The following is a 25029-nucleotide window of genomic DNA, read 5'->3' as shown; positions in this document are numbered from 1 at the left end:
CTCGCTTTAGACAGCCTCTGGCTTGTGACTTCATTTCTCCAATCTGCCTCTGATTTTACATAATCTCTTCCGTGTGTTTCTGTTATTCTCTCGTACAAAGATGCTTTTGGTGGTATTGAGAGAGCCCACTGGAAAAATTAGGGAGATCTCCTCAACTCAAGATCCTTTTTTTTTTTCTTTCTGTAAAAGTCCTTTTTCTAACCACTCTTTTTTCGGAGGGGTCCCAAAGTCAGAATGCCGCTGGATTCTGGTTGGCTGCCGCTCTCTACCTCCCACCCCGGCAGAATGGTGCACGAGGCAGGATGGTTTTCTCTCTTTCCAACTACTCTTAAGACAACATGTATAGGTTCTGGTGACTTGGATCTTTTTGTTTGTTTGTTTTTTCGAGACAGTGTTTCTCTGTAGCTTTGGAGTTTGTCCTGGACCTCGCTCTGTAGACCAGGCTGGCCTTGAACACACAGAAGATCTGCCTGTCTCTGGTTCCCGAATGCTGAGTTTAAAGGTGTGCACCACCACCTCCTGACTAATAGGATCTTTCTTGAGGTCACAAGTGAACCCGTTAAGGAGCCTTTTCCCTAGTCTTCCTTTTTCTCCTTCAAGACAGAATCTAAGTAGCCACTGCTGTCTGCAAACCTGCGATCCTGCCTCTCCTCTGTAGGGTTGCAGGCGTGCATCACGTGACGTTTTCATCTTTTCTGTACAGTTAGTGGCACAGCTTTCCTTCGAGCACAGCGTTAGCTGCATCCCATATATTTTTTTAAAAATGTTTTTCTTTACCAGTTTCAAAAACTAAATTAAGAAAAACTTTAGTTTCGAGAAATGTTTTTTTGAAAGTGTCTCTCATTCCGTAAGTCTGCTCAAAAATTGATACTCAGAACAATTGAAGTGTTCAGAAGGTACTTCTGAACACACGGATGAACAAATGAATACATAAATGAATCAATCCACAATTATTCAGTGTAGGATAGCTTGGAGGGGAGGGGAAGGGGGAATTGATCAAAGCACATTGACTACATTCATTAAGCTCTCAAGTAAGAAATGAAAATATTAAAAAACAATTACCTGGGGTCGGGCAATGATGGCGCACTCCTTTAATCCCAGCGCTCGGGTGGCAGAGGCAGGTGGAACTTTGTGAGTTCGAGGCCAGCCTGGACAACAAGAGCGAGGACAGGTTTCAAAGCTACAGAGAAACCCTGTCTCAAAAAACCAAAACCAACCAAACAAACAAACAAAAAAACCAATTACCTGGAAAAGTCTTTATGCTTTAGACTTCTAATCTTCCTGTTGCTACAAAACTAAAAATCCCTGGGACCCATTTTCATTATTTTTCATTTTTTCACAACATAATACTTTAATTATTTGAAAATTTCACACCATGCAACCCTATCATATTCACTTCCGAGCCTCCCAGGTCCATTCCCCCACCCTTGTGACTTCTCCCACAAGAAGAAGAAGAAGAGGAAGAGGAAGAGGAAGAGGAAGAGGAAGAGGAAGAGGAAGAAGGAGGAGGAGGAGGAGGAGGAGGAGGAGGAGGAGGAGGAGGAGGAGGAGAAGAAATGATTCCAATTTCGGTTGCCCATATACCCACTGGAGCATGGTCAAACTCCCAGTGGGCATCCTCTTAAAGAATACTGAGTCCTATACCTCACCAGAAGTCGTCAGCTGTGAAAGCTGCCCTTCAGCATCCTTGCCACAATTTTTTTATGAGTTCTCTTCAATGTTTTTTTGTCTAGACTGTTACTTTTTGGGGGCATTGGGTGGGATGGGATATTGGTTATCACAGAAGCCTTCTACATCCCTCTTTCTCAACTGTGTGTCTTGCAGTCTTCAATATCACTGCAAAAGTAGCTTCCTTGCCCCTTACAGTCAATGGGAGCCTGGGTCATGGATTTCCACATAGTTTCTGGCAACAGCGCAGACCATAGACATCCAATGGTCTCTGATATTAGCACGTTCCACGAACCTCAGCTTGGTCTCTGGAGGCAGTGCAGACCACAGACATCAACACGACCTTCTGCCACAGCACAGCCCCTGGGCACCATCATGAGATTAGTGGCTGCACAGGCCAAGGACATCAACATGACTTCAGTTGGCTTCACAGGTCACTCACATCAGCATGGGCCCCTATAGTAACATGACCAGCAGACAGCAACAGACATCAGGTAGCAGCAAAACCATGGACCCATGGACATCCATATGGGGAGAGAGAGAGAGAGAGAGAGAGAGAGAGAGAGAGAGAGAGAGAGAGGAGAGAGGAAAATTGGAAGGAATGAAGGAAAAGAAAGAAAGAAAGAAGTAAGAAAGAGAAAAAAGGAAGGCAAACCTTTGCATTTTCTGTAACAGATTGAGCTATATGCTGGCCTTGAACATGGGTGTTCCCTGATACTTGGATTCGATTACTCTGATGTCTTTTTGGCATAAGTTATACTATTTAACCTTCTTAATTTTTAAACATCTGTGGACTTTCCAGAGAGGTTGTGATTATTGATCATTAGTTTGATTTTATTTTGATCAGAGTACTTATTTTTTTTTTGTCTGATGAGAATCTTTTCAGTTATGGAGATCCAGTACACATCCCAGAATACGGCTTATCTTGGTAACTGTGTCCATACATTTGAACAACACATTTACACTGCTGTTGTGGAGCAGCGTGTTCTATAACTGTCATTTGGGTCAACTTGCTTCACAATGCTATTCAAGACTCTCAGACACTTGCTGTAATTCTGCCCACTTGTTTCATCGGGTATTGAGAAATGTAGAAATCTTCAGCTGTAATTGTGAGTTTCTCTGTTCTCGTAGTTCCAACAGCATTTGCTTTATCTAATTTGTAGTTCTTTCACGAGTTTTATAAACATTTAGAATTGCCAGGGCCTCTTGAATTCAGGGTTGTATTGCTATGCAATGATCTTGCTTTTGTCTCTGCTGGTATTCCACTTTCCGAAGTCTTTTTTTAAAAATAGAAATATAGATTTCCTTTTATTAGTAAAGTGGATATCTATCTTCCTCCTTTTATTTTTAGACCATTCATGTATAATCAGCATGGATTCTTATGAGTAGCATATAGCTGAATATTGTTTTTATTTTTTTTATTTATTTTGTCTCCTTGACAATCTTTTCTTGTATATCTGTAATTGGAATGCTTTGACCAGTTTCGTTTACGTGACAAGGCTTATTGATTTGTGTGTTCAGAGGGGGAGGGATGGGTACTTAACCTAGGGCCTTGAATGCGCCAGGCAAGACTCCACCACTGGACGACACCCTCAGCAGTGATAATGTTGGGCTGAGATCTGTCTCTTGCTGTCAGTGTTCTGTCTGAGACATTAGATATTTTCTCTTCTCTTTTCTTTCCATCTTCATGTAGATCGAGTGTTTCCTGCAGTTCTCTTTAGCTCCTGTCAAAAATCTTAGTCCAATATGGTGGCACACACCTTTAACCCCCACAACCTGGAGAGAGACAGACAGACCTCTGTGTTTGAGGCCAGTGTAGTCTACATGGTGATACCTTGTCACAAAACCAAACCAAAACAATATAAGAAACAAACAAAACCGAACAAGAATCCTTATAAGCAACAGCGTTACTGTGCTATTTTTGTGGTTGTTTTGATATTCAGTTTGTCACAGACTATGTCCAAGTAATATACCACTTCGTGTAGTATTAGAATCTTGCAAGCACATGCTTCCATTTTTGTGTTATTGCTGTCACATATCCTACTTCTAAATATAAACTCTTCAACAAATGTTTACTACCTTTATTTTACGCAGTTAGCTTTTTGTGCTTTTTTTGTAAAATATTTATTTTATTTTTATTTTTACACAAAGGTGAAGTTTTATAGTTACTATGTGTGTATTGTGTGCCTTGTGCGGGTGTATGTATGAGTACAGGTTTCCATGGGCCACTAGAGGGAGCCAGTTCCCCTGAAGAAGGAGTTACAGGTGGTTGTGAGCCACTGGATACAACACAGAACTGAACTGGGATCCTTAGCAAGGTCAGGAAGCACTCTTAACCACTGAGCCATCTCACCAGGCCCCACACAGCTACAGCTCAAGGATATTCAAATACTAAAAAATCCCTTATAACACACACAACCCCCACTTCCTGAATTTCCTTTCCTTTCTGTAAGCCCTTATTTCTATCTATAGTTATTTTCTTTTTTTTAATTTATTATGGATACAGTGTTCTGTCTGTCTGCATGCCTGCATGCCAGGAGAGGGCATGAGATCCGCTATGTAGTTGCTGAGAACTGAACTCAGGACCTCTGGAAGAGCAGTCAATGTTCTTAACCTCTGAGCTATCTCTCCAGCCCTAGAGTTTTGTTTTTTTTTTTCTTTCCGTGAGAAGAATTTCTTTTAAGAATTTTTCTAGGGCTGGAGAGATGGCTCAGTGGTTAAGAGCATTGCCTGCTCTTCCAAAGGTCCTGAGTTCAATTCCCGGCAACCTTATGGTGGCTCACAACCATCTGTAACGATGTCTGGTGCTCTCTTCTGGCCTGCAGACATACACACAGACAGAATGTTGAATACATAATAAATAAATATTTTTAAAAAAGAATTTTTCTGCATTTTTAGTTTTTAAAAATTTTTCATTTAAAATTTTCAGATAAAGCATATTTTGTAAATATATAAATATAAAAACACAAAATAATTAAATGGGAACATACAATTCATATATTCTTTCATAAGTATACATTTATAAGTCTTCATGTCCTTGATTCAGTCTCGAAATTAGTGTTATCTTAACAAAATATACATCTGGGAGTGATGGTGTATAATCTCAGTATTTGGGGCTTTAGGCAGGAAGATGGCAAGTTGTAGGACAACTTGGGCTCCATGGTTAAGACCCTATATCCAAATAAATAAATAACTTGTGTGTGTGTGTGTGTGTGTGTGTGTGTGTGTGTGTGTGTGAGATGGAGCTTGGCACCTAATCAATATCTTTATTTTATTAATTTTTCATTTATTCATTGAGAATTTCCAACACACACACACACACACACACACACACACACACACATATATATATATATATATAATTACTTTGATCATATCCATTCCTGGCTCTCCCCTCCCACTCCCTCTTCCCACCAGAAGCATCTTCTTGCAACTTTCATATTCTCTTTTGGTTTTTGAGACATAGTAACCCTCAGTAGCCATGTCCCACCTCCAATTAGCTATGTAGACCAGGTTGGCCTTTAAATCATAGAACTCTGCCAGCCTCTGCCTCCAAAGTTAAAGTTAATCTGCCTCCAGGATTAAAGGTGTACATCACTTCTTAAAAATTTATAACCTACTGAGTCCAATTAGTGCTGGTCATATGCCCACAGGTGTGAGGCTATCCACTAACATGGCAACCTACCTGGGGCTCAGCTCCGAAGAAAACTGACTCTCCCTTCCTAGAAGCCAGCAGCTTCCTAACGTGGAGCAGGGAGGAAGCAGGAGTGAAACATTTTGTTCAAGGCAGATGGGATGGTTGATGACATCTTTTAGGTTTTTCATGTCTAAAAATAATGTTTTTATTTCATCTTCAGTTTTCAAAGATATGTTCATTCGGTATAGGGCTATAGGTGAAAGTATAGCCTTTCTCTCAGTACTTTAAAGATTGTTTTGTTGTCTTCTGGGTACCACCGTCTCCAGGGATGTGTAAAATCAGGGAGCATTGTAAGATGTTCACTCTTGTCGCCACAAACTCCACCTAGACTTTAATATAGAAAGTTTATTTTATTATTCTCTCTCTCTCTCTCTCTCTCTCTCTCTCTCTCTCCCTCCCTCCCTCCCTCCCTCTCTCCCTGTCTCTCTCTGTGTCTGTGTGTCTGTGTCTGTGTGTCTGTTAGTCTATCATCTGTCTGTCTGTCTGTCTGACTGTCTTTGAAAATGTGCTACTACATCTGGCTTTTTACATGGATTCAAGCAATCAACGTGAGATCACATGGATTCCAACTATCAATGAGAGATCACCAAGCTTGTACAGTTAACATCTTGACTCGCTGGGCCATCTCCCCAACACCTTTGTTTTGTGTTTCTAGACAAGTTCTCACATCACTACCAACCTCAGACTCTTCTGTCTCAGCCTTGTGAATACTAAGACTACAGGTCTACATCACCATGCCTGACTGGAAAGCTTGTTTCTAAAGATTGAAAGGTGTGTTTGTGTGTGTGTGTTGGGGGGGGATGCTGAACACAGAGGCCAGAAAAGGGCATTGAATCTTCTGAAACTAGAACTGTAGACTGTTGTGACTACCTGGATGCAGTGCTGGGAAATAAACCCAGGTTCTCTGCAAAACCAGAATGAGTTATCTCATCATTGCCCCATTTTATAGATGAAACCAAGACCCAGAAAATTTAAGTAGTTTGATGAATATTGCATAGCTAATAAGTATCAGAGTAAGTTTTTATTGTGAGCATGAATTCTAAAATACAAGTCATAGCCTAGTCAAAGGGAAACTTTAAAGAACTCCCAGCTGTTGAAACATAAAGCAAAGAAAACCAGCCCACAAATCACAGTCCCAGAGAACCTAGACAACAATGAGGACCCTAAGAGAGACAGATATGGATCTAATCTACATGGGAAGTAGAAAAAGACAAGATCTCCTGAGTAAATTGAGAGCATAGGGACCTTGGGAGAGGGTTGAAGGGGAGAAGCAGAGCTCAATAAAAATCAATTAAAAAAAAGAAACTCTCATCTGAGTATGGCTTGTAATCCCAGAAGTCTGGAAGAAGAAACAGGAAGGTTGATAGCCTTAATTATATAGAATGATTATGTCTTAAAAACAAAACCAAACAAGCAAAGAGCAACCTCTACTTAGCCACCACACAATTCTTCAAACTTTAGAGTTACTGGACAGAGAGACAATTTGAAATCCACTCGCTATCCAGAGACTTTCTTTGTATTACTCCCAGTTTTTTCTAGCCCAATTGCTAAACTTTAATGTGTATAAAAATTACTCTATTAAGCTGGGCGGTGGTGGCGCATGCCTTTAATCCCAGTACTCAGGAGGCAGAGGCAGGTGAATCTCTGTGAGTTTGAGGCAAGTCTGGTGTACAAGAGCTAGTTCCAGGATAGGCTCCAAAGCTACAGAGAAACCCTGTCTCGAAAAAACAAAAAACAAAAAAAAAAAACAAAAAAAATACCCTATCAAATTATATAAACAAATTTTGCTGCTATTTAAAGGAGTCATTGGGGTGCTTCTTTGTTGCTGGATTTCTACCTTAAACTTTGCCACATCTAAAGTCAAGGTACTATGGGATAGCACTACTATTTTCTCTCTGTTACAGTATTCTTCTGAGTTTAACTAACAGTTGCCAGCCACTTGGTGGAGATAGCAGTGAAGAAACACACTTTGTAGGAAACATTGTCCCCAAGCTTATAGTCCTTTCTCCCAGTTTTACAGACCTGTGACTAATGTACCTGAAGGGTTTAGCATCTTCTTTGGAGAAAGGAAAATAATGTCTCGGAAGACAGAGTTAAATACAGAAGTTTGTCTAAGATAGCTGCTCTCAAGCTTCACTGTGCAAAAGAAGCACCCAAAGGTACTTGATTTGAGTGTATGTTTCTGAGTGGGTGCTCTGATTACAGTAATAGAAAGTACCTGTTTCAGGCTAGGCCCTTCCAAGGTAATAGTTACATAGCCTAGGTAACACACACACACACACACACACACACACACACACACACACAATCATTATTTGAAGGCACCAGAAAGTTGCAAAAATCAAGCATAACATTAAGTGGAAGCATTAACTAGGTGAGAATTACCTCCACACACTGCCCCATGGGAGGGGCACAGCATAGGACAAACATGGAAGACAAGCCAAAAAGGTCCAGTGCATTTATGTGAAATATCAAATGGTAAAGTTGGAGGCAAACAAACTATCTAAAATCCTAGAACAGATGAATCCAGTCATCCTAAAATATATTTTTCATAATGGCCATGTTGTAATAAAAATTACTAGAGGTACAAAATATTTGAAATAGCTCCCAACAAAATGCACTTAATCAAAATATACCTCAAGATCACCAAGGTTTGGAGATAGCAGAAACTAGTCTCTCCTCTTCTTCTTTTATTCTTTCTTCTCATTCCCTCCCTTTCACATATGTTTATATCCAAAGACAAAATATTTCAACAGTATGGAACAAATAGGGTAGTATTATCAAGTAAATAGAACTTGTTTTAAAAATCAAATGGAATTTTTGACACTGAAGAGCTGTGGCATCTTACATGGAAAAGATAAATTGCTTTATGAGATGAAGAGAAAATTGAAGCAGCAGAAGAGAAAGCTTGAAAACCAATCAATAGAAAGCATCCAATCTGAGAAGCAGCATGAGAAAGAATAAAACAGACACCCAGCTGCAGTAGCATGTGGGACATCAAATACATGACCAGAAGCATATGGCAGACATTCAGTTTTATGCTCTCTTATTAGGCGCCCAGAAGTGAATTTTCCACTTATGATTTGCCTCCAGTACTCAATCAAGATTGTTACTGTTGTTGTTATGAATATCTTAAATACTACTCTTAAATAAAGCTAAATCTTAGCCCAAGAATCATTATAGAACTGGGTGGTGGTGGCATACACCTTTAATCCTGGCACTCAGAGGCAGAAATAGGTAGATCTCTGTGAGTTTAAGACTAGCCTGGTTTACAGAGCAAGTTCCAGAGTGCCAGGATAGCCAGGGATACACAGAGAAACCAGAAAAAAAAAAGATTCATTATAGCATACAAGATATTTGATCCTGACAAAGTGTGGTGGTGGACAATTGTAACTGCATCACTTGGGAGGCTGGAGTAGGAGAATTGCAGATCCTAGGTTAGCTTGGGATACCTACAGGGACTCTGTCACCAAACACATGCAACTCACCAAGCACACACACACACACACACACACACACACACACACACAGAGCCAACAAACATCTTCAATACTATTGAGACGGGAGACTATTGAACAGAAGCTAAACAAATTCCATTAGGGATTTGCCTGACCACTAGGCAAGGCCCTGGAGCTTCTTTCCTGCATTAACAGAATACTCAACGCTTAACTGAGCTCATGGATCCCTTCTTTGTTGTTGCTAATATGCTTGAATACAAGGGTTAAAGTCAAAGCCTTAAAGCATAGTAGGGAGTAAACTGGAGTCCAATTCTGTATTCTGTCAATTATGTTTTAAATAAACGCTGGTTGGTCAGTAGCCAGGCAGGTAGTATAGGCAGGACAACCAGACAGAAAGTAGAGGCTGTCAAAGAGAACAGGAGAATTCTGGGAAGGAGGAAGCCCATTCCTCCCCAGTCCTGTCCAGACACCGAAGAAGCAAGATGTGACCTGCCCCGCTGAAAAAGGTACTGAGCCATGTGGCTAACATAGATAAGAATAATGGGTTAATATAAGTCATAAAAGCTAATACGAAGCCTGAGCTAATGGGCCAATCAGTTTATAACTTACGTAGACCTCTGTGTGGTTTTCTTTGGGACATACCGGCTGTGGGAACTGGGCAGGACAGAAACCCCAACAAGCAGGCCCTCATGTTATGAATGGCGCCAACGTATGGACAACTGCATCCACATAAAGCCTGAGACAGCTTGGGAAGTAATTCTAGAACAAAATAACAACACTAAACATGGCTTATTGGTAGCAGCAATTTCTCGGATCTGCTCTGCTTGCTAGAAGGCTTCCTGACTCAGCTTTAGCTGCAAAAACCCTGCAGCTTTTTAAGAGGTCCTACCAAGAAACACTTAAATGGTGTTGATGAAAAACACTGTAGCTCTGTAGTAGAGTTTGAAGTCAGGGATTGTGATGCCTCTGAAAGTTCCTTTATTGTACAGGATTGTTTTGGCTATACTGGGTTTTTTGCTTTTCCATATGAAGTTGAGTACCATTCTTTCGAGGTCTGTGAAAAATTTTGCTGGGATTTTGGTGGGTGTTGTATTGAATCTGTAGATTCCTTTTGGTAAGATTGTCATTTTTATTATGCTGATCATACCTATTCAAGAGCATGGGAGATCTTTCCATTTTCTGGTGTCATCTTCAATTTCTTTCTTCAAAGATTTAAAGATCTTTTTGTACAGGTCTTTTTCATGTTTGGTTATAATTACCCCAAGATATTTTATGTTATTTATGGCTATTGTAAAGGGTGGTGTTCCTTGATTTCTTTCTTTGTCCTTTTATTTTTTGTATGTATGAGGGTTACTGATTTTTTTAAGTTAATCTTGCATCCTTCCACATTTTCGAAAGTGTTTATCAGTTGTAGGAGTTCCCTGGTAGAACTTTTGGGATTATATATTATCATATGGTTTGCAAATAGTGAAAGTTTGACTTCTTCCCTTCCAATTTGTATCCCCTTGATCTTCTTTTGTTGCTCTAGCTAGACCTTCCAGTACTATATTGAATAGATATGGAAAGAGTGGGCAGCTTTGTCTTGTTTCTGACTTTAATGAAATCACTTTGAGTTTCTCTCCACTTAGTTTAACGTTGGCTGTTAACTTGCAGTATATCTCCTTTATTATGTTTTGGTATGTTCCTTGTATCCCTGATTGCTCCAAGACCTTTATCATGAAGGGATGTTGGATTTTGTTTAAGGCTTTTTTAGCATCCAATGAGATGATCATTGTTCATGAGAGAGACTGGTCTGTAATTCTCTTTCTTAGTTGTATATTTGTGTGTTTTTGGTATCAGAGTAATTGTAGCCTCATAAAAAAGAATTTGACAATGTTCCTTATATTTCTATTATGTGGAACAGTTTGAGGAGTGTTGATATTAACTCTTTGAAACTCTGGTAGAATTCTCCACTAAAACCATCTGGTCCTGGGCTTTTTTTGGTTGGGAGACTTTTAATGACTGATTCTATTTCCTTGGGGGTTATAGGTCTATTTAAATTGATTATTTGGTCTTGATTTAATTTTGGTATGTGGTACTTATCCAAAAAATTGTCCATTTCTTTTACATTTTACATTTTTTGGAGTTAAGGTTTTCAAAGTATGACCTAATGATTCTCTGGGTTTCCTCAGTGTCTCTTCTTATATCCACCTTTTCATTTCTGATTTTGTTAATTTTGATATTTTCTCTGCCTTTTAGGTTGTTTGGATAAGCGTTTGTCTATTTAGTGAACTGTTAGTGTCTGCAGCTTATCTGACCAGGACTTTCCTGGCTTTCAGAGTTTCCACTGAGAACTCAGGTGTAATTCTAATAGGTCTGCCTTTATGTTACTTAGCTATTTTCCTTTGTAGCTCTTAATATTTTTCTTTATTCTTTTTGTTTAGTTTTTTGATTTTTATATGGTGAGGGGACTTTATTTTTGGTCCAGTCTATATGGTGTTCTGTAAGCTTCTTGTACCTTCATAGGCATATTCTTCTTTAGGCTGAAAAAGTTTTCTTCTATGGTTCTATTGAACTTATTTTCTGTGTCTTTGAGCTGGAATTCTTCTATCCCTATTATTCCTAGGTTTTGTCTTTTCATGGTATCCCAGATTTTCTTGATCTTTGTGTTAAGAATTTTTTGGAATTAATATTTTCTTTGACCGATGAATCTGTTTCCTCTAGTGTATCTTCAATGTCCAAGTCTTTCATCTCTTGCATTCTCTTGGTTGTACTTGTATCTGTTTTTCCTGATAATTTACCCAGATTTTTTCCATTTCCAGAATTCCCTCACCTTGTGTTTTCTTTATTGCTTCTATTTCAATCTTCTAGCCTTGGACTTTTTCCCTCACTTGTTTGTTTTTACTTGGTTTTCCTGGCTTTCTTTAAGGGATATTGATTTCTTCCAATATTTTTTGTTTGTCTTTTCCTCTATTTCTTTAAGGGAAATTTTTATTTCTTCTTTAAGGACATCTTCATAATGGTATTTTAAAGGCCATTTTCTTCTGCTTCTTCAGTGTTGGAATGTACAGGTCTTGCCATTGTAGGACCACCAGTTTCTGGTATTGCCATATTGCTTTCTGTAGTTGAATGTTTTCTTACACTGCAGTCTACCCCCTCTTCCTCCATTTGGTGCAAGTGGAGCCTGTGCCTCTATGGGTCACACTTCTTCAATCAGTACAAATGGGGCCTGTGGCTCCAGTGGTCACTCTTTCTCCAGGTGCAGGTGGGGGTCTGTGGCTCTGGTGGTCACTGATGCTGTCGGGGATGGTTGGGAGCAGGGAGGATGCTTCTACCTGGTCCCTGGGGCTGCTGCAGATGGGGATAGGGATGTTCCCCTGGGGGCTAGGGCCTAGAGAACAGGACTACCCAGTCGGGAGCTCAGACACTTACCTCTTCCTCCAGGTGTAGGTGGGGCATGTGGCCTCTGTGGTCGCTGATGCAGCAGGGACCATTGTGAACTCTTGGGGAGACTTGGTGTGTTTGCCTGTCTTCAAAAATAGGGCCATGCAAGTCAACAGTTCTACTTCAGTGTGGTTCTGCTCAGGCCAGGATGACACCCGTATAGTTTCTGCTAGCTTTTGCTTATAATTTTATAATCACCTTGGAAAGATAATTCTAAATAGGAGCCACTTCCCCTTTTAAAGGCAGAACTCCATCTTTTTTTACTTTAGATCTTGCTTGATCAAGTTTCCTTGATATTTATTTAGTTTTGATCTTGAAAGTTCTGCTTCCTTGAATATTTTATTACATTTTATTTGTTTGTTCATATATTTATTTAGTGTATGTATTTATATATGTTCATGAGAACCTGTGCATTACATGTGGAGGTCTGAGGATAACATAGGGGAACCAATGTCTCCTTCCACCATATGGTACTTGGGGAATCACCTCAAATCATAGGTCAATCAACAAACACTTTGACCTGCTGAACTACCTCACTAGTCCAATTACTCCCTTTAATTGACTTGTTTATACCATGTGCTTATTTAATATATGCATTGTTATGTGAATATGTGATATACTTATATGTATATAAGTGTGTGAATCACATATATATGTGTGTGTGTTTGGACTTTTTCTACCTTGCAGTGCAAATGATTGAACTCAGGGCTCTTTACTTGCTAAGAAAATATTCTACCACTGAACTATATTTCAGCCCTGGCTGTAATCATACTAATTTCAAATATTATTAAACTAGTGTTCATCTAAAATTTTCTTTTTTCTCTTCAACCTTCTTTTTTTTCTTGAGATGTTTTAAGTACTATGTTTTAATATTGTCATTGCCATCTCTCTCACTCTCTTTACAAATGGTATCTCTAGCTTTAAAATATTCATTTTAAACTTACTGTAGTTTACTTTCTTTAACGTGTTTTTTTTTTCTTTTTAATGTATATAGGTATTTTGCTTGTGTGTGTTTGGGTAATTTATTTGCATGCAGTTCCCATGGAGGCCAGAAGATGGTGTTGGACACTCTGGGACAGGAGTCACCAACCTGGGTCCTCTGAAAGAGGACCTATGACAATGTCTGTCCTATCTGTCCTATCTGTCTGTCTTTTCAGACAGGGTCTCTCTACATAGTCCTGACTGCCATGGAGCTCATTATGTAGGCAATGTTGAACTCAAACATACAGAGATCCACCTGCCTCTGGAGTGCTGATATTAAAAGTGTGTGCCATCATATCCAACTCTTATTTTCCTGTTAACTTAAGGAATATTCTTCTCCCACTATGAAATGAGAGGCTGACAATTATTCCTTCCTTCCTTCCTTCCTTCCTTCCTTCCTTCCTTCCTTCCTTCCTTCCTTTCTTTCTTTCTTTCTTTCTTTTGTTTTTATTTTTTCAAAACAGGGTTTCTCTGTGTGATGGTCCTGACTGTCCTGGAACTTGCTTTGTAGACTGGTCTGGCCTTGAACTCAAAGACCTATCTGTTTCGTCTTCCAGAGTGCTGAGATCAAAGGAATGCACCATCACTTCCTGGCAACAATTTCTTTTCTTTAGTAATTTAAAAATGATATTCCATTGTCTTCTGCCTTCACTATTTTTGATGGAAATTCACTTATCATTCTTGTCTTTTTTTCTATTTTTTGATGTTTTCCTTTTGAGAAAAAATATTTAACCAGGATTATTATATGTCATGATATTTCATGGTTATCGTTCTTGAAGTTTGTTGAATTTATTGGATATGAAGATTTATGATTTTCATCAAATTTGGGGAGTTTGGGTTATTATTTATTCATTTTTTTGTTCCTTTTCAGGGAACCCTAACTAGACAGCTTAAATTTTTTCTATAGATCATTTAGTATCTGTGCACTTTCTCTTTGTCTCTGGTTTAAACGAATTCTATTGCACATATTTAAGTTTAAGAATATTTTATCCCCTCTTGTTAAATCTTTTTTGAAGCTCATCTACTGAATTTATGATGTCAGATGATGTGTGCTTATGTCTAAAGTTGCATTTGTTGACGATTTTCCTGTATTTTCTTTCTCCATTCATTATCTTATGTTTTCTACAAATCCCAGCACATATTGACAACAGCTGTTTTAAAGTCCTGTCTGGGATTCTTTCCATTATCTGACATTTCCTCTGGCTTGGAGGTGTGCTTTTCTGCTTCTTAGCATGCTCACGTTCCCCCTGAGCACTGAATGAAGGTCCGTCCTTTTGCAGCTAAGCAAGTGCTCCGCCCCGGAGGTACATCTGCAGCCCACTAGTCATGTTAAATGGGATGCCAGTTACATCAGTGCGTGGCTACATTTTACAGGTTTCTTCATTTCATTTCATTATAAAGATATGTTTCCCTCTGGTCTGCTAGGCCATTTTGAAGGCTTGCGTTTAATCTCGTACAGCAAAGCTATAGGAGACTTATTCTGGGGCTAACTTAATTTCACTGCTAAGGTATGACATTTTTGCAGTCTGTGCTGAATGCAACCTGAACAACACAGGTTCTTTACTAGATCTTATTAGAATTCAAACATTCCCCAAGACCGCTGCGAATTCTGATTCGTTTTCAACCTATGAATTCAATCGTTGCTTGGCTTTCTAGAACTGTATTCTTTTTCTCTGTGGCTTGTGTTCAGTCAAAGTCTCGGGCAGCATGCACATTGCTGAAGCTCTAATTTTGGCATGACTCCCTTCCTTCCACAGCGTCCTGCTGCACACATTCCAGCCACCTCACCCTCCTCACACCTTTCTCTCTCAACTGAGCCAGGCTGACATATGACAATAAAATCCCTTTTCTATGTGGCTGTCTAAATTGTCATTGTGAGTGGAGGTCTCAGGTGGTCATGTAGTGGCTCCTCCTTGTTCCTCTTTCGTTGGGGAATCAAAATCTTGCATTATTTGGGATCCAATGACTGAAAGGTGACTCTGTGTGTTTGTCTAGTTTTCTACTTGCACACATGGAGATGTTAGGTATTTAATCATGTCTGGAAGTGAAACGAGTGACCTATTTTTTAAAAATCCTAGTGAATTTTTCAAGCCTAGAACTAAAGTTACTAGAGTCATATTTATATAATTCTCAAACAGACACAGGGTTTTAATTATTTTTCTCCCAGAAAGCACCTGGAGAAAAATGGTTACAAAAGTCCAACACCTACATTCATTGTGGTTAACCATTATTCCTAACTTATTTGGATAAAGTCATGTGCCAAAAAGTAAAGACATTAAAGTAACCCCCCCATGAGAAACAACGTAACTAAAAATTACCTTATGAAATACTAATATCTATCCTCAAACTTTGAGATGAAATAGCAGGAAGTAAAGTGAGTCATTATCATATGGAAATTATTAAATCAAAATTTAATAAGAAACATAGAATATAAAGGTATAAATAAAATAGATAATAAATAAATAGGCTAAAAAAGTGGTAAATAAATAGATGACAGAAAATGGATAGACAGATGGGTGATAGGCCAATTAAATATATACTCCAAATATCATATTGTATAAATTACATATATCACATGTATATTCCTTTATCTGGAGCTTTCGGCATTTCTGTATCTTTTTCTTGCACCCTATTATTCTGGCTAACTAAAATTTGTAGTGACCTCAAAGTCAGCTCAAGACACCCCAAGATCAGGTTCTCAGCACAAAAGAGATTTATTTGCCCCAGAAAGACAAAGGACAGAGAATAAGAGACAAAGACAGGGGATAAAGGAAGAGGGGGAGAGCAAGGGAACAGGGAGAGGGGGAAAGGGGCGAGGGAGAGGAGGAAGAGGTGTTTGTCTCAGAGGGACAAAGAACTGCCTCTGCATAGAGAGGACACAAACACAGCCCACAGGAAAAAGCATTTTATAAAGGTAAAGGGCGAAACCCTGAGTTAGAATGGAACATTTAATTTTAATTGGGCATGTTATTTAGATGAGCCAACAGGGGTTTTTGATTGCTAGACTTCAACACTTTGGTAGTTGGACCTCAGTAGTCAGCCTCAGGAGGAGGAAGTGGCCAAATAAGGGAATAGATCTTATCGCTAGCTTTAGAATTGTAATCTAACAGTTTTTAGCAAGGCAGAGAGAATGGGAGAGAAGGGCAAGGCCTGCCAGAGTCATGCTTGCCTTGCTTATTTGGCTAGGGTCACTTCAAAATTTATAATATAGAATATATACTATATACACAGCACGGTATTGCAGGGCTTTGACATCAATTGAAAAACTGATCTAAAAGTCTCTGTACGGCTATTAATTTCACCTGGTATTAGAGTTTGAAGTTCCTAGTGTGACCCATTGAGGAAAGAAGACATGTATAAAATGCAGGAGAGAAAGGGTAAGTTGGCAGGACGAACTGAAATTTGTGTCATTTTCACTAAGTCTTGATGGCATAGGTATCCTGCAGGAGAGACTGGGATCCTCAGTCATGGAGCTAAACACATCTCTCCTGGGAGCTGAAGAAGCTGAAGACAAATTCAGAAGACAGATCCAGCCAACCGGGGTGAGCCAGAGGGTGACTGACAATGTGTATGCGGCTTTTTAATAGTGGCTAGAGCTTCATTTTTGCCGTTTAAACCTTCTACAAGGATGTCTGTGTGGCTGCCTCAAAATGCAAACAAAAAGGAAAGAGAATTCTGAAAATTGAGTTCAGCCTAGCCAGTTAAAGCAAAACCATCAGAGAAATGGTTGTTTCCATGGAACCCACTTGGGTTCCATTTCACCAGTGCAAATAAGCATTTATTAAAAGGAATGGCCCTTGAAAAGCTCTAAAAACAGGCTAGTCAAGTGGCAGGGCCTGAGACCCCTGGAGCTAGCAGTGGCATCAAGGAAACTTAGCAAAACACTTGCATTTCACATGGAGAACTGGCCAAAGAAGAGCAGAATGGCTTTCGGCGTCCAACACAGTAGCTTCATTAGTCACAGAGGAGTTATAACAGAGAAGGGGCTGCTCTTCCCAAAACTCTCAGTATATCTATCCTTCTTTTGCATCCTAAGATTCTGGCTAATTGAAATTTATATTGACTACAATTGGATCAAAATAGAAAATCTAACCCAGGCAACAGTGAGGGAAAAACATACACTGACATTGTTTGTGAGGGGCACCAGACCTGTACCTTCTGGGGTAATCCACAGAAAGAGGAGAAACTAATCGGGAGTAGGGAAGGGTGCTGGAAATGCAAAATGGAAAGTCAAGACAGTAAAGAAGAACATGCGCTGAAAAAAGGCTTCTTGAAAGGGTGGTGTATTAGTTTAGGGAGATAAAAAGAAAACGTTAAACCTTCTCTGAAATGGTAGGAGACAGGTGGAAAGGGAGGTTATTGGGAGGCAGAAATGTTAACGTTGGGCAGTGTTGTGGAATATTCCTTTATGCTGTGTGAAGATAAGCCACTGTAACTGGTTTTATAAAAAGCTAAGTGGCCAATAATAGCTGGGCAGAATTGTCGGGGAGAGAATGCTAGGAAGAAGAAGGGTGAGGAAGCCAGACAGACATGGACCTAGTCAGACACACAAAATGGGATAGAGATGAAAGCCTTGTGGTAGAACATAGATTAGCAAAAAAATGTGGATTAACTTAAGTTGTAAGAGCTAGTTAGGAACAAGCCTAAATTATTAGCTAAGCTTTCTTAATTAATAAAAAGTCTCTGTGTGGTTATTTGGGAGTTGGCCTGCAAGAGAGAAAATGTCCCCCTACAAGGTGGTGTAAAGAAAGATACAATTAACAAGGAAGTGACACACCTTCAATTTCTATTAAAAGCAGTAAAATAAGACATTTTTTTTTTAAAAAAAAAAAGCTTGGTCTGGTATCCAGAATATCTGGGATTGCTGGCCTGCACCACCAGGCATAGCTGTGACTTTTTGAGACAAGGTTTTACTACATAGCCCAAATTGGCCCTAACTCTTTATGTGGCCCTCTCTGGTCTCAAGTTCTCTTGCCTCCCAGGTTCTGGGATCATAGCTGTGAACCATCATTCCCAATTACATTGTTTCTGTTGATATAAAATTTTATTTGTAGGTTCACTGTGCTTTTTTTGAAAAAGAAACATTGTAATAGAGGCATATGGAAGCTTAATTCACTTAATTGTTTTAAGATAAGAGAATTAATTCAATTGTTCTCAACTATGACAGAACTTTGGACACTTCATTTTTAAATCATCTCAAACACTATTCTATCTTTTTGTTTTGAGGCATATTATATCATATTGCCTTAAGAGGCCAGATCATTTCCTGTTTAACCAGAAATAAAGGACATCAATTATTATTCTGAGCCTGCCAAGGCATCAAACCCAGCAAGCGTCATACAAAACAAAAAGACATTGTGCCAGTCTGAATGGGTTATGTAGTGGAAATAAGCATGCCCAGATCTCAGGAACTTCAAGCAACATGTCCATCAAAACTTAGTGGGGCCTCCCTCTTGTAGTCAAGCAGGGACTAACTACAAAGAAAGAATCTTCTCACAGGCTGCCAGTCTCATGCCAAAGGCAGCAACTACTAGATCTGGAAGAGCCACATTTAATTTCTCTTTATGATCCACAGGCTAAGCTAGACATACGGTCTTATGAAATCATAAAGGTATAAGGTGGACATTTCCAATACATTCCCAGAAGTGTGGGAAGATGTGAGAATTTTGAGTGAGCAGTATTCAAGCATATCCCATGTTCCCTTTTCTGTAGAGTTCAGCAAAACTTCTTCTTCAACATGGCCTTTGTCATGTCTGTCACATCTACTTCTATTTCACCAGGGATTGGTGACTGCTCGCATCTGTCACACTGAAGACCGGTGGAGCAGCAGGAGACTTGCCTGGATGATGAACAGGAAACAGCAGACGTAAGATTCAGAGACACTCTCCATCTTCTGTTTGGCACCAACTTTTCCTCAGAATATAAACTACAAACAAAGCTAAGACTGCAAGGGTTGAGCTCTGGCCAACTTGTTCATGTGTTTGATTGACAAACTCAAAACTTGGCTCCTCAGTGGTGTGTAAACTGAAAACTCAGGTCATTGTGTATGACAAATGTTGGTGGAGGCCGCTAGCTCATTCCCAGCTGCCCATACCGTGAAATATCAAAATAACCACATAGAATGTTGTAAGGAGGACCACTAGTTAGTCCTGAAATAATCACACAGAAACTATATTATTTAAATCACCACTTGTCCCATTAGCTTCTTATTGGCTAACTCTTACATCTTAATTTAACCCATCTCCATTAATCTGTGCATCACCATGAGGTTTGGCCTACCAGCAAAGTTTCAGCACATCTGTCTCCAGCAGTGGCTCCATGGCTTCTCCCTGACTCCGCCTCCTTTCTCCCAGCATTCAGTTTAGTTTCCCCCACCTAGCTCTGTTCCCCTATAGCTCTGCTATAGGCCTGAAGCAGTTCCTTTATTAACCAATGATATTCACAGTATACAGAGAGTATACAGAGGGGAATCCCACATCATAGAAACTGTCTCAATTAAATTACTACTTGGCCTATTAGCTCTAGCTTATTATTGACTAGCTCTTACATCTTAATTTAACCCATTTTTATTATTTTATATTTCACCACAAAGTTTGTGGCTGATCAGCAAGGTTCCAGCTAGCAACTCGTGTCTTTCCCCTGTGGCAGCTACATGGCATCTCCTTGACTCCTCCTACTCTCTCTCTCTATCTCTCTATCTCTCTTCCAGCCTAGCTATATTCTACTAAGCCATTGACTGAAAGCAGCTTTATTTATTAACCAACAAAAACAACATATATACAGAAGGACTTTCCATACCATAGAAAGGAGCAAGATTTGCCTTGTGACTCCTCACTGTAGCTCAATATTTTTACCTTTCCCAAGTCCTTCTTTTGTCTCTTCTGCCTTTGTTCCTTTTGTCTCTGCCTCTACCTCCAGAGACTTTTGAGCTACTTAACCTTCCCTCATATACACAGTCAAGACTCTAATTCATGAAGGCAGAAAGCTCCTGAACTGCGTAAGACAAGGGTTGTTTGTTTATGTACCAACATGGTCTGTAGGCAGAAGTAGTGATGTCCCGCGCTTCCGTCTCGCCAGCAAGAACCACGCGGTACACATAGGATCCTTCTGCAGAAAAGCTTTATGTCTCTTGGGAGCTAGAGCATAAGCCACATGGCCGGGGACCCAGATAAGATGGAACCCATCCCTTATATAGGAAACAGACCCTGCTTTGGACGTGTCTTTCCTGGATTGGTCAACTGCTCCCAGTCCCAGGTGAAACCTTGGGAGTAGTGGAAAATACCAACACATGTGAGCTTTCTAGCTCACCTGGCGGTGCAGCGCCATCTATGGTGGAGAGTGTGGTTGCGGCCCTCTACATCTCCCCCTAATTTTACTTCTTTGCAGAAAGGCAACTCCCTAGGAAGGTAAAGATAGAGGTCGCACTTCCCAAAATGAAAACATTAAAATGGGCTTACACGGAATCTGTCCCTAGGCTCATGACACCTGGAACCTATCCGGCCTGCCCTCTGCCAATTTTCTGGGAAAGGGAATATACGGCAGGAAACCCTTAAGCAGAGCGACTTATCTCTCAGAGAGGGCCATTCTCTGTGCGATGCTCTTCAGCTCGACAACCTTCAGGGCTAGCTAAGCCAAGCACTCCACCCTGTGCAATGGACCATTGTCCTAGGGGTGCAGGAGCTGGTTGGCTTAAACCTTACTGCTTTAACATAGATAACCACACATAAGCAGAGGCCCCTGTTCCAGGGCAGCCAGCGCTTGTGCAATAACCACTTTGTCCCTACGATTTTGGGATTAGAGTCAGTAGACCATCCAGAGGAGAAACACTATTCCATAGCGTAGGACCGTTCCAAAACACTTCCACCCCCACCCATTCTTTGAAGTAGGGGATGAAGGACACAATCCAGGACTGGAATCCTTTGGCCAGGCTTATGTCCACTCGCGTGGAGTTGATTGTCACGATGGACCGTCTCAAGGAGGACAGCAAATCATCAAAATTCTCCTGCAAGATACAAAGACAATTCTCGGGACAAGTTAGCCACTTTTATAAAGTTCTCATATAGTACACTGGTCACACATAAGGCTGGAGTTTTCCATTTACAGCCCAATTGGGCAAGCTGTCATAAGCTATCCATCTGTTTTTTATTCTACCTCTAATAGATGTATCTATGGTAGCCTGTTGATCCAGGGCTGTAGCCACTGTGGTAGATAACTGATTGAGGGTCTCTGTTTTTTATGATATAGGCCGTGCTGTCCCAGTGGCGCCTAGGAAAAACCCAGGCCCTGTTTGTTGATATTAGGTTTAAGATTTATTGGCTCCCGTATTCCTTGTCGGTACGGTGGCCTCGGGATCCAGAGCCCGCCCGCCATCCAAGGGCTGTGTGCGGCCCTGGACCTGCTCGCTGCTGCGGGGATCCCTGTGTCCCAGGCCAGGAAGTGGTGGCTCCATCCCCAGGCGCCCCTGCCTTCCCCGCGGGGCTAGCCTAGTTCTCTGAGGCTGTGTTGGTGGCGGAGTGTGGCGGGAGCCGACACTCAGACCGAGGTGGCACAGGCAGCAACATCTCAAGGTCCGCGCCAGAGCCCCTGCGGCTCAAGGGGCCAATGGGAGAGGCGGCGAACAGGGCCGCTTCCCTACTAGCAAACTCTCAACACCTGTGCCACAGCAAAAGCAGCTGTAAACAAACTCTCACAGACCCAGCCAACGACCCAATCACTTTAAAAATATAAGGGCTTTTTGCATCTACCTCCCTGTGGATCCTGAAACATTAGATTTAAAACCAAATAGTTGTAAGCTGCCATGTGGTCACTGGGGAATTGAACTCACGACCCTTGGAAGAGCAGGCAGCATTCTTAACCCCTATGCTATCTCTTCAGTTCCTTATTCAGATGGAAAATCTCTCGGGCTAGTAGCCAGCATTGTTCGCCCCGCCCGTTGCCCCAGGCTATGCCTTTGTTACCTAGGATCAGCACAGCTCAGCTCAGCCAAGCGGAACAGAAGCCACTCCAGCCTCAGAGCCCCTCACAGTTTCAGGCACATTGCAAGCCTTCTGACCTGGCAGCTTGTGGCACCGTTCTCATTCTCGGTACTGCTGTGATACCCTCCAGGCCAGGCACCAACTGAGCCTGCGCAATATGCCTCCCACCATAGCCACAGAGCAAAGCTCCGCTCCAGCCGCCCTCCAGCCCCAGCTGCACCCACTCCGAGCCCAAACCGGTGCATGGAGCAAAGCTGAACTCAGAGAAGCAGGCTTGAAAGGACCTCATTTAATCTTTAAGGGAATTTGGGCGTCGTTTAGTCTCTTTGGCTGCTTCCTGCTGTTATTGGGCCGCTGCATTTTAGGGGTATACATTACAACATTTCAGGAGGTCTCGGTGATTCAAACCACATAAATCCCAAGTACACCCTTAGGCTCTCCCCCTCCGTGGAGACGAAAACAGAACCTCTTTTCCAAAACATCATATCCTTAGCAGTTTCTAAATTTGAATATCTTTCTCCTATCCGGTACACAAAAGACAAAACACATAACATAACATAAAGCTTTTGACCTTGTAAATCAGCCTTCTCCCCCATTTTTGCTTTCTAGAATCACTGGGGGGTCCTTTTTAACTTATTTTCTTTTCTGTCTCCCCCATTCTTTACCGGAGGGTCATTTTTAACTTATCTGGGTGCGCGCACAACCTCCCACTGCTGCTCAGTTTCTGATATGCTCTCTGGACTTTAGAACGTACCTCTCTAAGCTTGCATGCCTGCAGTTCTGAATCCTCCTTGTGTCCAAGGGGTCTCCGGTGGTGCAAAGTTCTTCTTTTTCCCGGGTATCAGCACCAGATGTCCCGCGCTTCCGTCTCGCCAGCAAGAACCACGCGGTACACATAGGATCCTTCTGCAGAAAAGCTTTATGTCTCTTGGGAGCTAGAGCATAAGCCACATGGCCGGGGACCCAGATAAGATGGAACCCATCCCTTATATAGGAAACAGACCCTGCTTTGGACGTGTCTTTCCTGGATTGGTCAACTGCTCCCAGTCCCAGGTGAAACCTTGGGAGTAGTGGAAAATACCAACACATGTGAGCTTTCTAGCTCACCTGGCGGTGCAGCGCCATCTATGGTGGAGAGTGTGGTTGCGGCCCTCTACATAGTGAGGACAATCAGGGCCAACTGGGGACTCAGGCTCCACTCTGAGCCCAAATAGCACATGGAAGATGGAGTCAGCCATGTAGGCTTAGATAGGGTAGTTAAGGATAGACGTCTCTGAATGTGCTTCTGTTGGATTACCTAATCAAAGTTAGCCTCAATATATGTGCATGTAAAATGAGAATAATAGCACCCTGTTGTGAGAAAAGAATGGGCTAATATGTGTGAGACTTCCCAGCTCCTTCCAGCATTATAATGGTGATTCTATGAAGTATCGGTTTCCCTTTTCCCCCCTTTAATCAGAATCAAACCTTGATGCTAAGGTAAGGGAACCAGTACCTCCAAGGGCATGAGAGACCTTTCAAAGGAGGAAGTCACTACTGAAAGACTTCAACCCTCACCCCCAAGGTGTGCAGCCCACTAGCATGGCTCATCTTCAGCATCACCTTTGTAGGGAACGTGACTCACCACAATGTCCTCTACCTGGCTGCTGTACCTAAACTCTCATTAACTGTGTAGGTGAGTGAGCATGCCATGCCATACATGTGAAGGCCAGAGGACAAGTTTGTGGAGGTTGATCCCCTCCTCCATCTTTACCTGGGTTCCAATGATTAAACTCAAGTTTCATCCATGTGGAGCAATCCCCTTACCCGCTGGGCCATCTTATAAGCCCCATTTAATCTTCTCACAGATAGTTGAGTACAATTCTTGTGGTGCAGAGTTATGTTTCTATCAAAGCGTATCCATGTAAAACCTCCACCAGAAAGAAGACTCAAAACAGTTTTGTCACTTCCTAAACTCTCCCTTGAGTGTGTGTGACTGCGTGTGTGTTAGTGGTGTATGCATTGAGATGCACACACCCAGACCTGATGTTAATGTCTATTGTCTTCCTCTATGGTTTTCCATCTTATTATTTTGAGACAGGGTTTCTTGCTGATCCTGGAACTTCTCATTTTGGCTGGACGGAGTGGACGTCTGTCCCCCTTGATTTGCCTGTTTCTACTGTATCCTCCCAATTCTGTGATTACAGACACACATAGCTGTGCCTGGCCTTTTACATGTGTTCTGAGGATATGAACTCAAGTCTTCTTGCTTGAGTAAATGCACTTTATCCACTGACTGTCTCCTCAGCCCCTTCTTTTCCTTCCTATCCTCCTAGGAACCACAAGTCTATCTTGTCGGCTACCTTGCGTTTTCTGTAATCATAGAAACAGAACTGCACAGTACATACCTTTCGAATACAATGGTCTTCACTTAATATAAGCATTTGCCTTTGTCAGTGTCAATGCATACATCAGTAGTCAATTCTTTTTCATTGCCGAAGAGTATTCCATTATTTGAAAATACCAGAGTTTGTTTATATGCATCTGAAGAATATTTGGGTTATTTAAAGATTTTTTTTATAATTACCAATAAGTTCTGCCTAGTGTGGTGGCTCATACCTTTAATTCTACCACTTAGAGGCAGAAGCAGGTGGATCTCTGAGTTCATTTGGAACACTGATGTGTGTAGGCATTAACTTGCATGTGGGATCGTATACCAAGATCATAGACTGTGGACTTCTGTGCACAGCGTCACATTCATCCTGGATGCCCTCCAGCAGTGCCCGGCACCCCACTCGCTGCCAGCCTGGCCAGCAAGTCTATCAACAGTGGGAACAATAAAACAGAG

At 41.2% G+C, this 25029-nt stretch overlaps 1 long non-coding RNA gene across 3 annotated transcripts in view; it reads left to right on the top strand.

Moving 5' to 3' along the window:
- Positions 1 to 24644, top strand: part of LOC146892406 (uncharacterized) — a 35687-nt gene extending 11043 nt beyond the window's left edge. For 2 of the 3 annotated variants that reach the window (XR_015739246.1, XR_015739244.1), the window contains exons 4-6: positions 16663 to 16769; positions 19008 to 20281; positions 23368 to 24644. This is a non-coding gene — a long non-coding RNA (uncharacterized LOC146892406). Of the gene's footprint in view, positions 1 to 16648; positions 16770 to 19007; positions 20282 to 23367 lie in introns of all 3 variants that reach the window. The other variant, XR_015739245.1, reaches the window with a different exon arrangement.
- The last annotated feature ends 385 nt before the right edge of the window (positions 24645 to 25029 follow it).

The sequence above is a fragment of the Myodes glareolus genome, chromosome 11 (genome assembly GCF_982192425.1).
Source record: "Myodes glareolus chromosome 11, mMyoGla1.1, whole genome shotgun sequence".
Classification (NCBI taxonomy): domain Eukaryota; kingdom Metazoa; phylum Chordata; class Mammalia; order Rodentia; family Cricetidae; genus Myodes; species Myodes glareolus.
The sequence above is the reverse complement of the archived record's forward strand: the minus strand, read 5'-3'. Positions and strand labels throughout refer to the sequence as shown.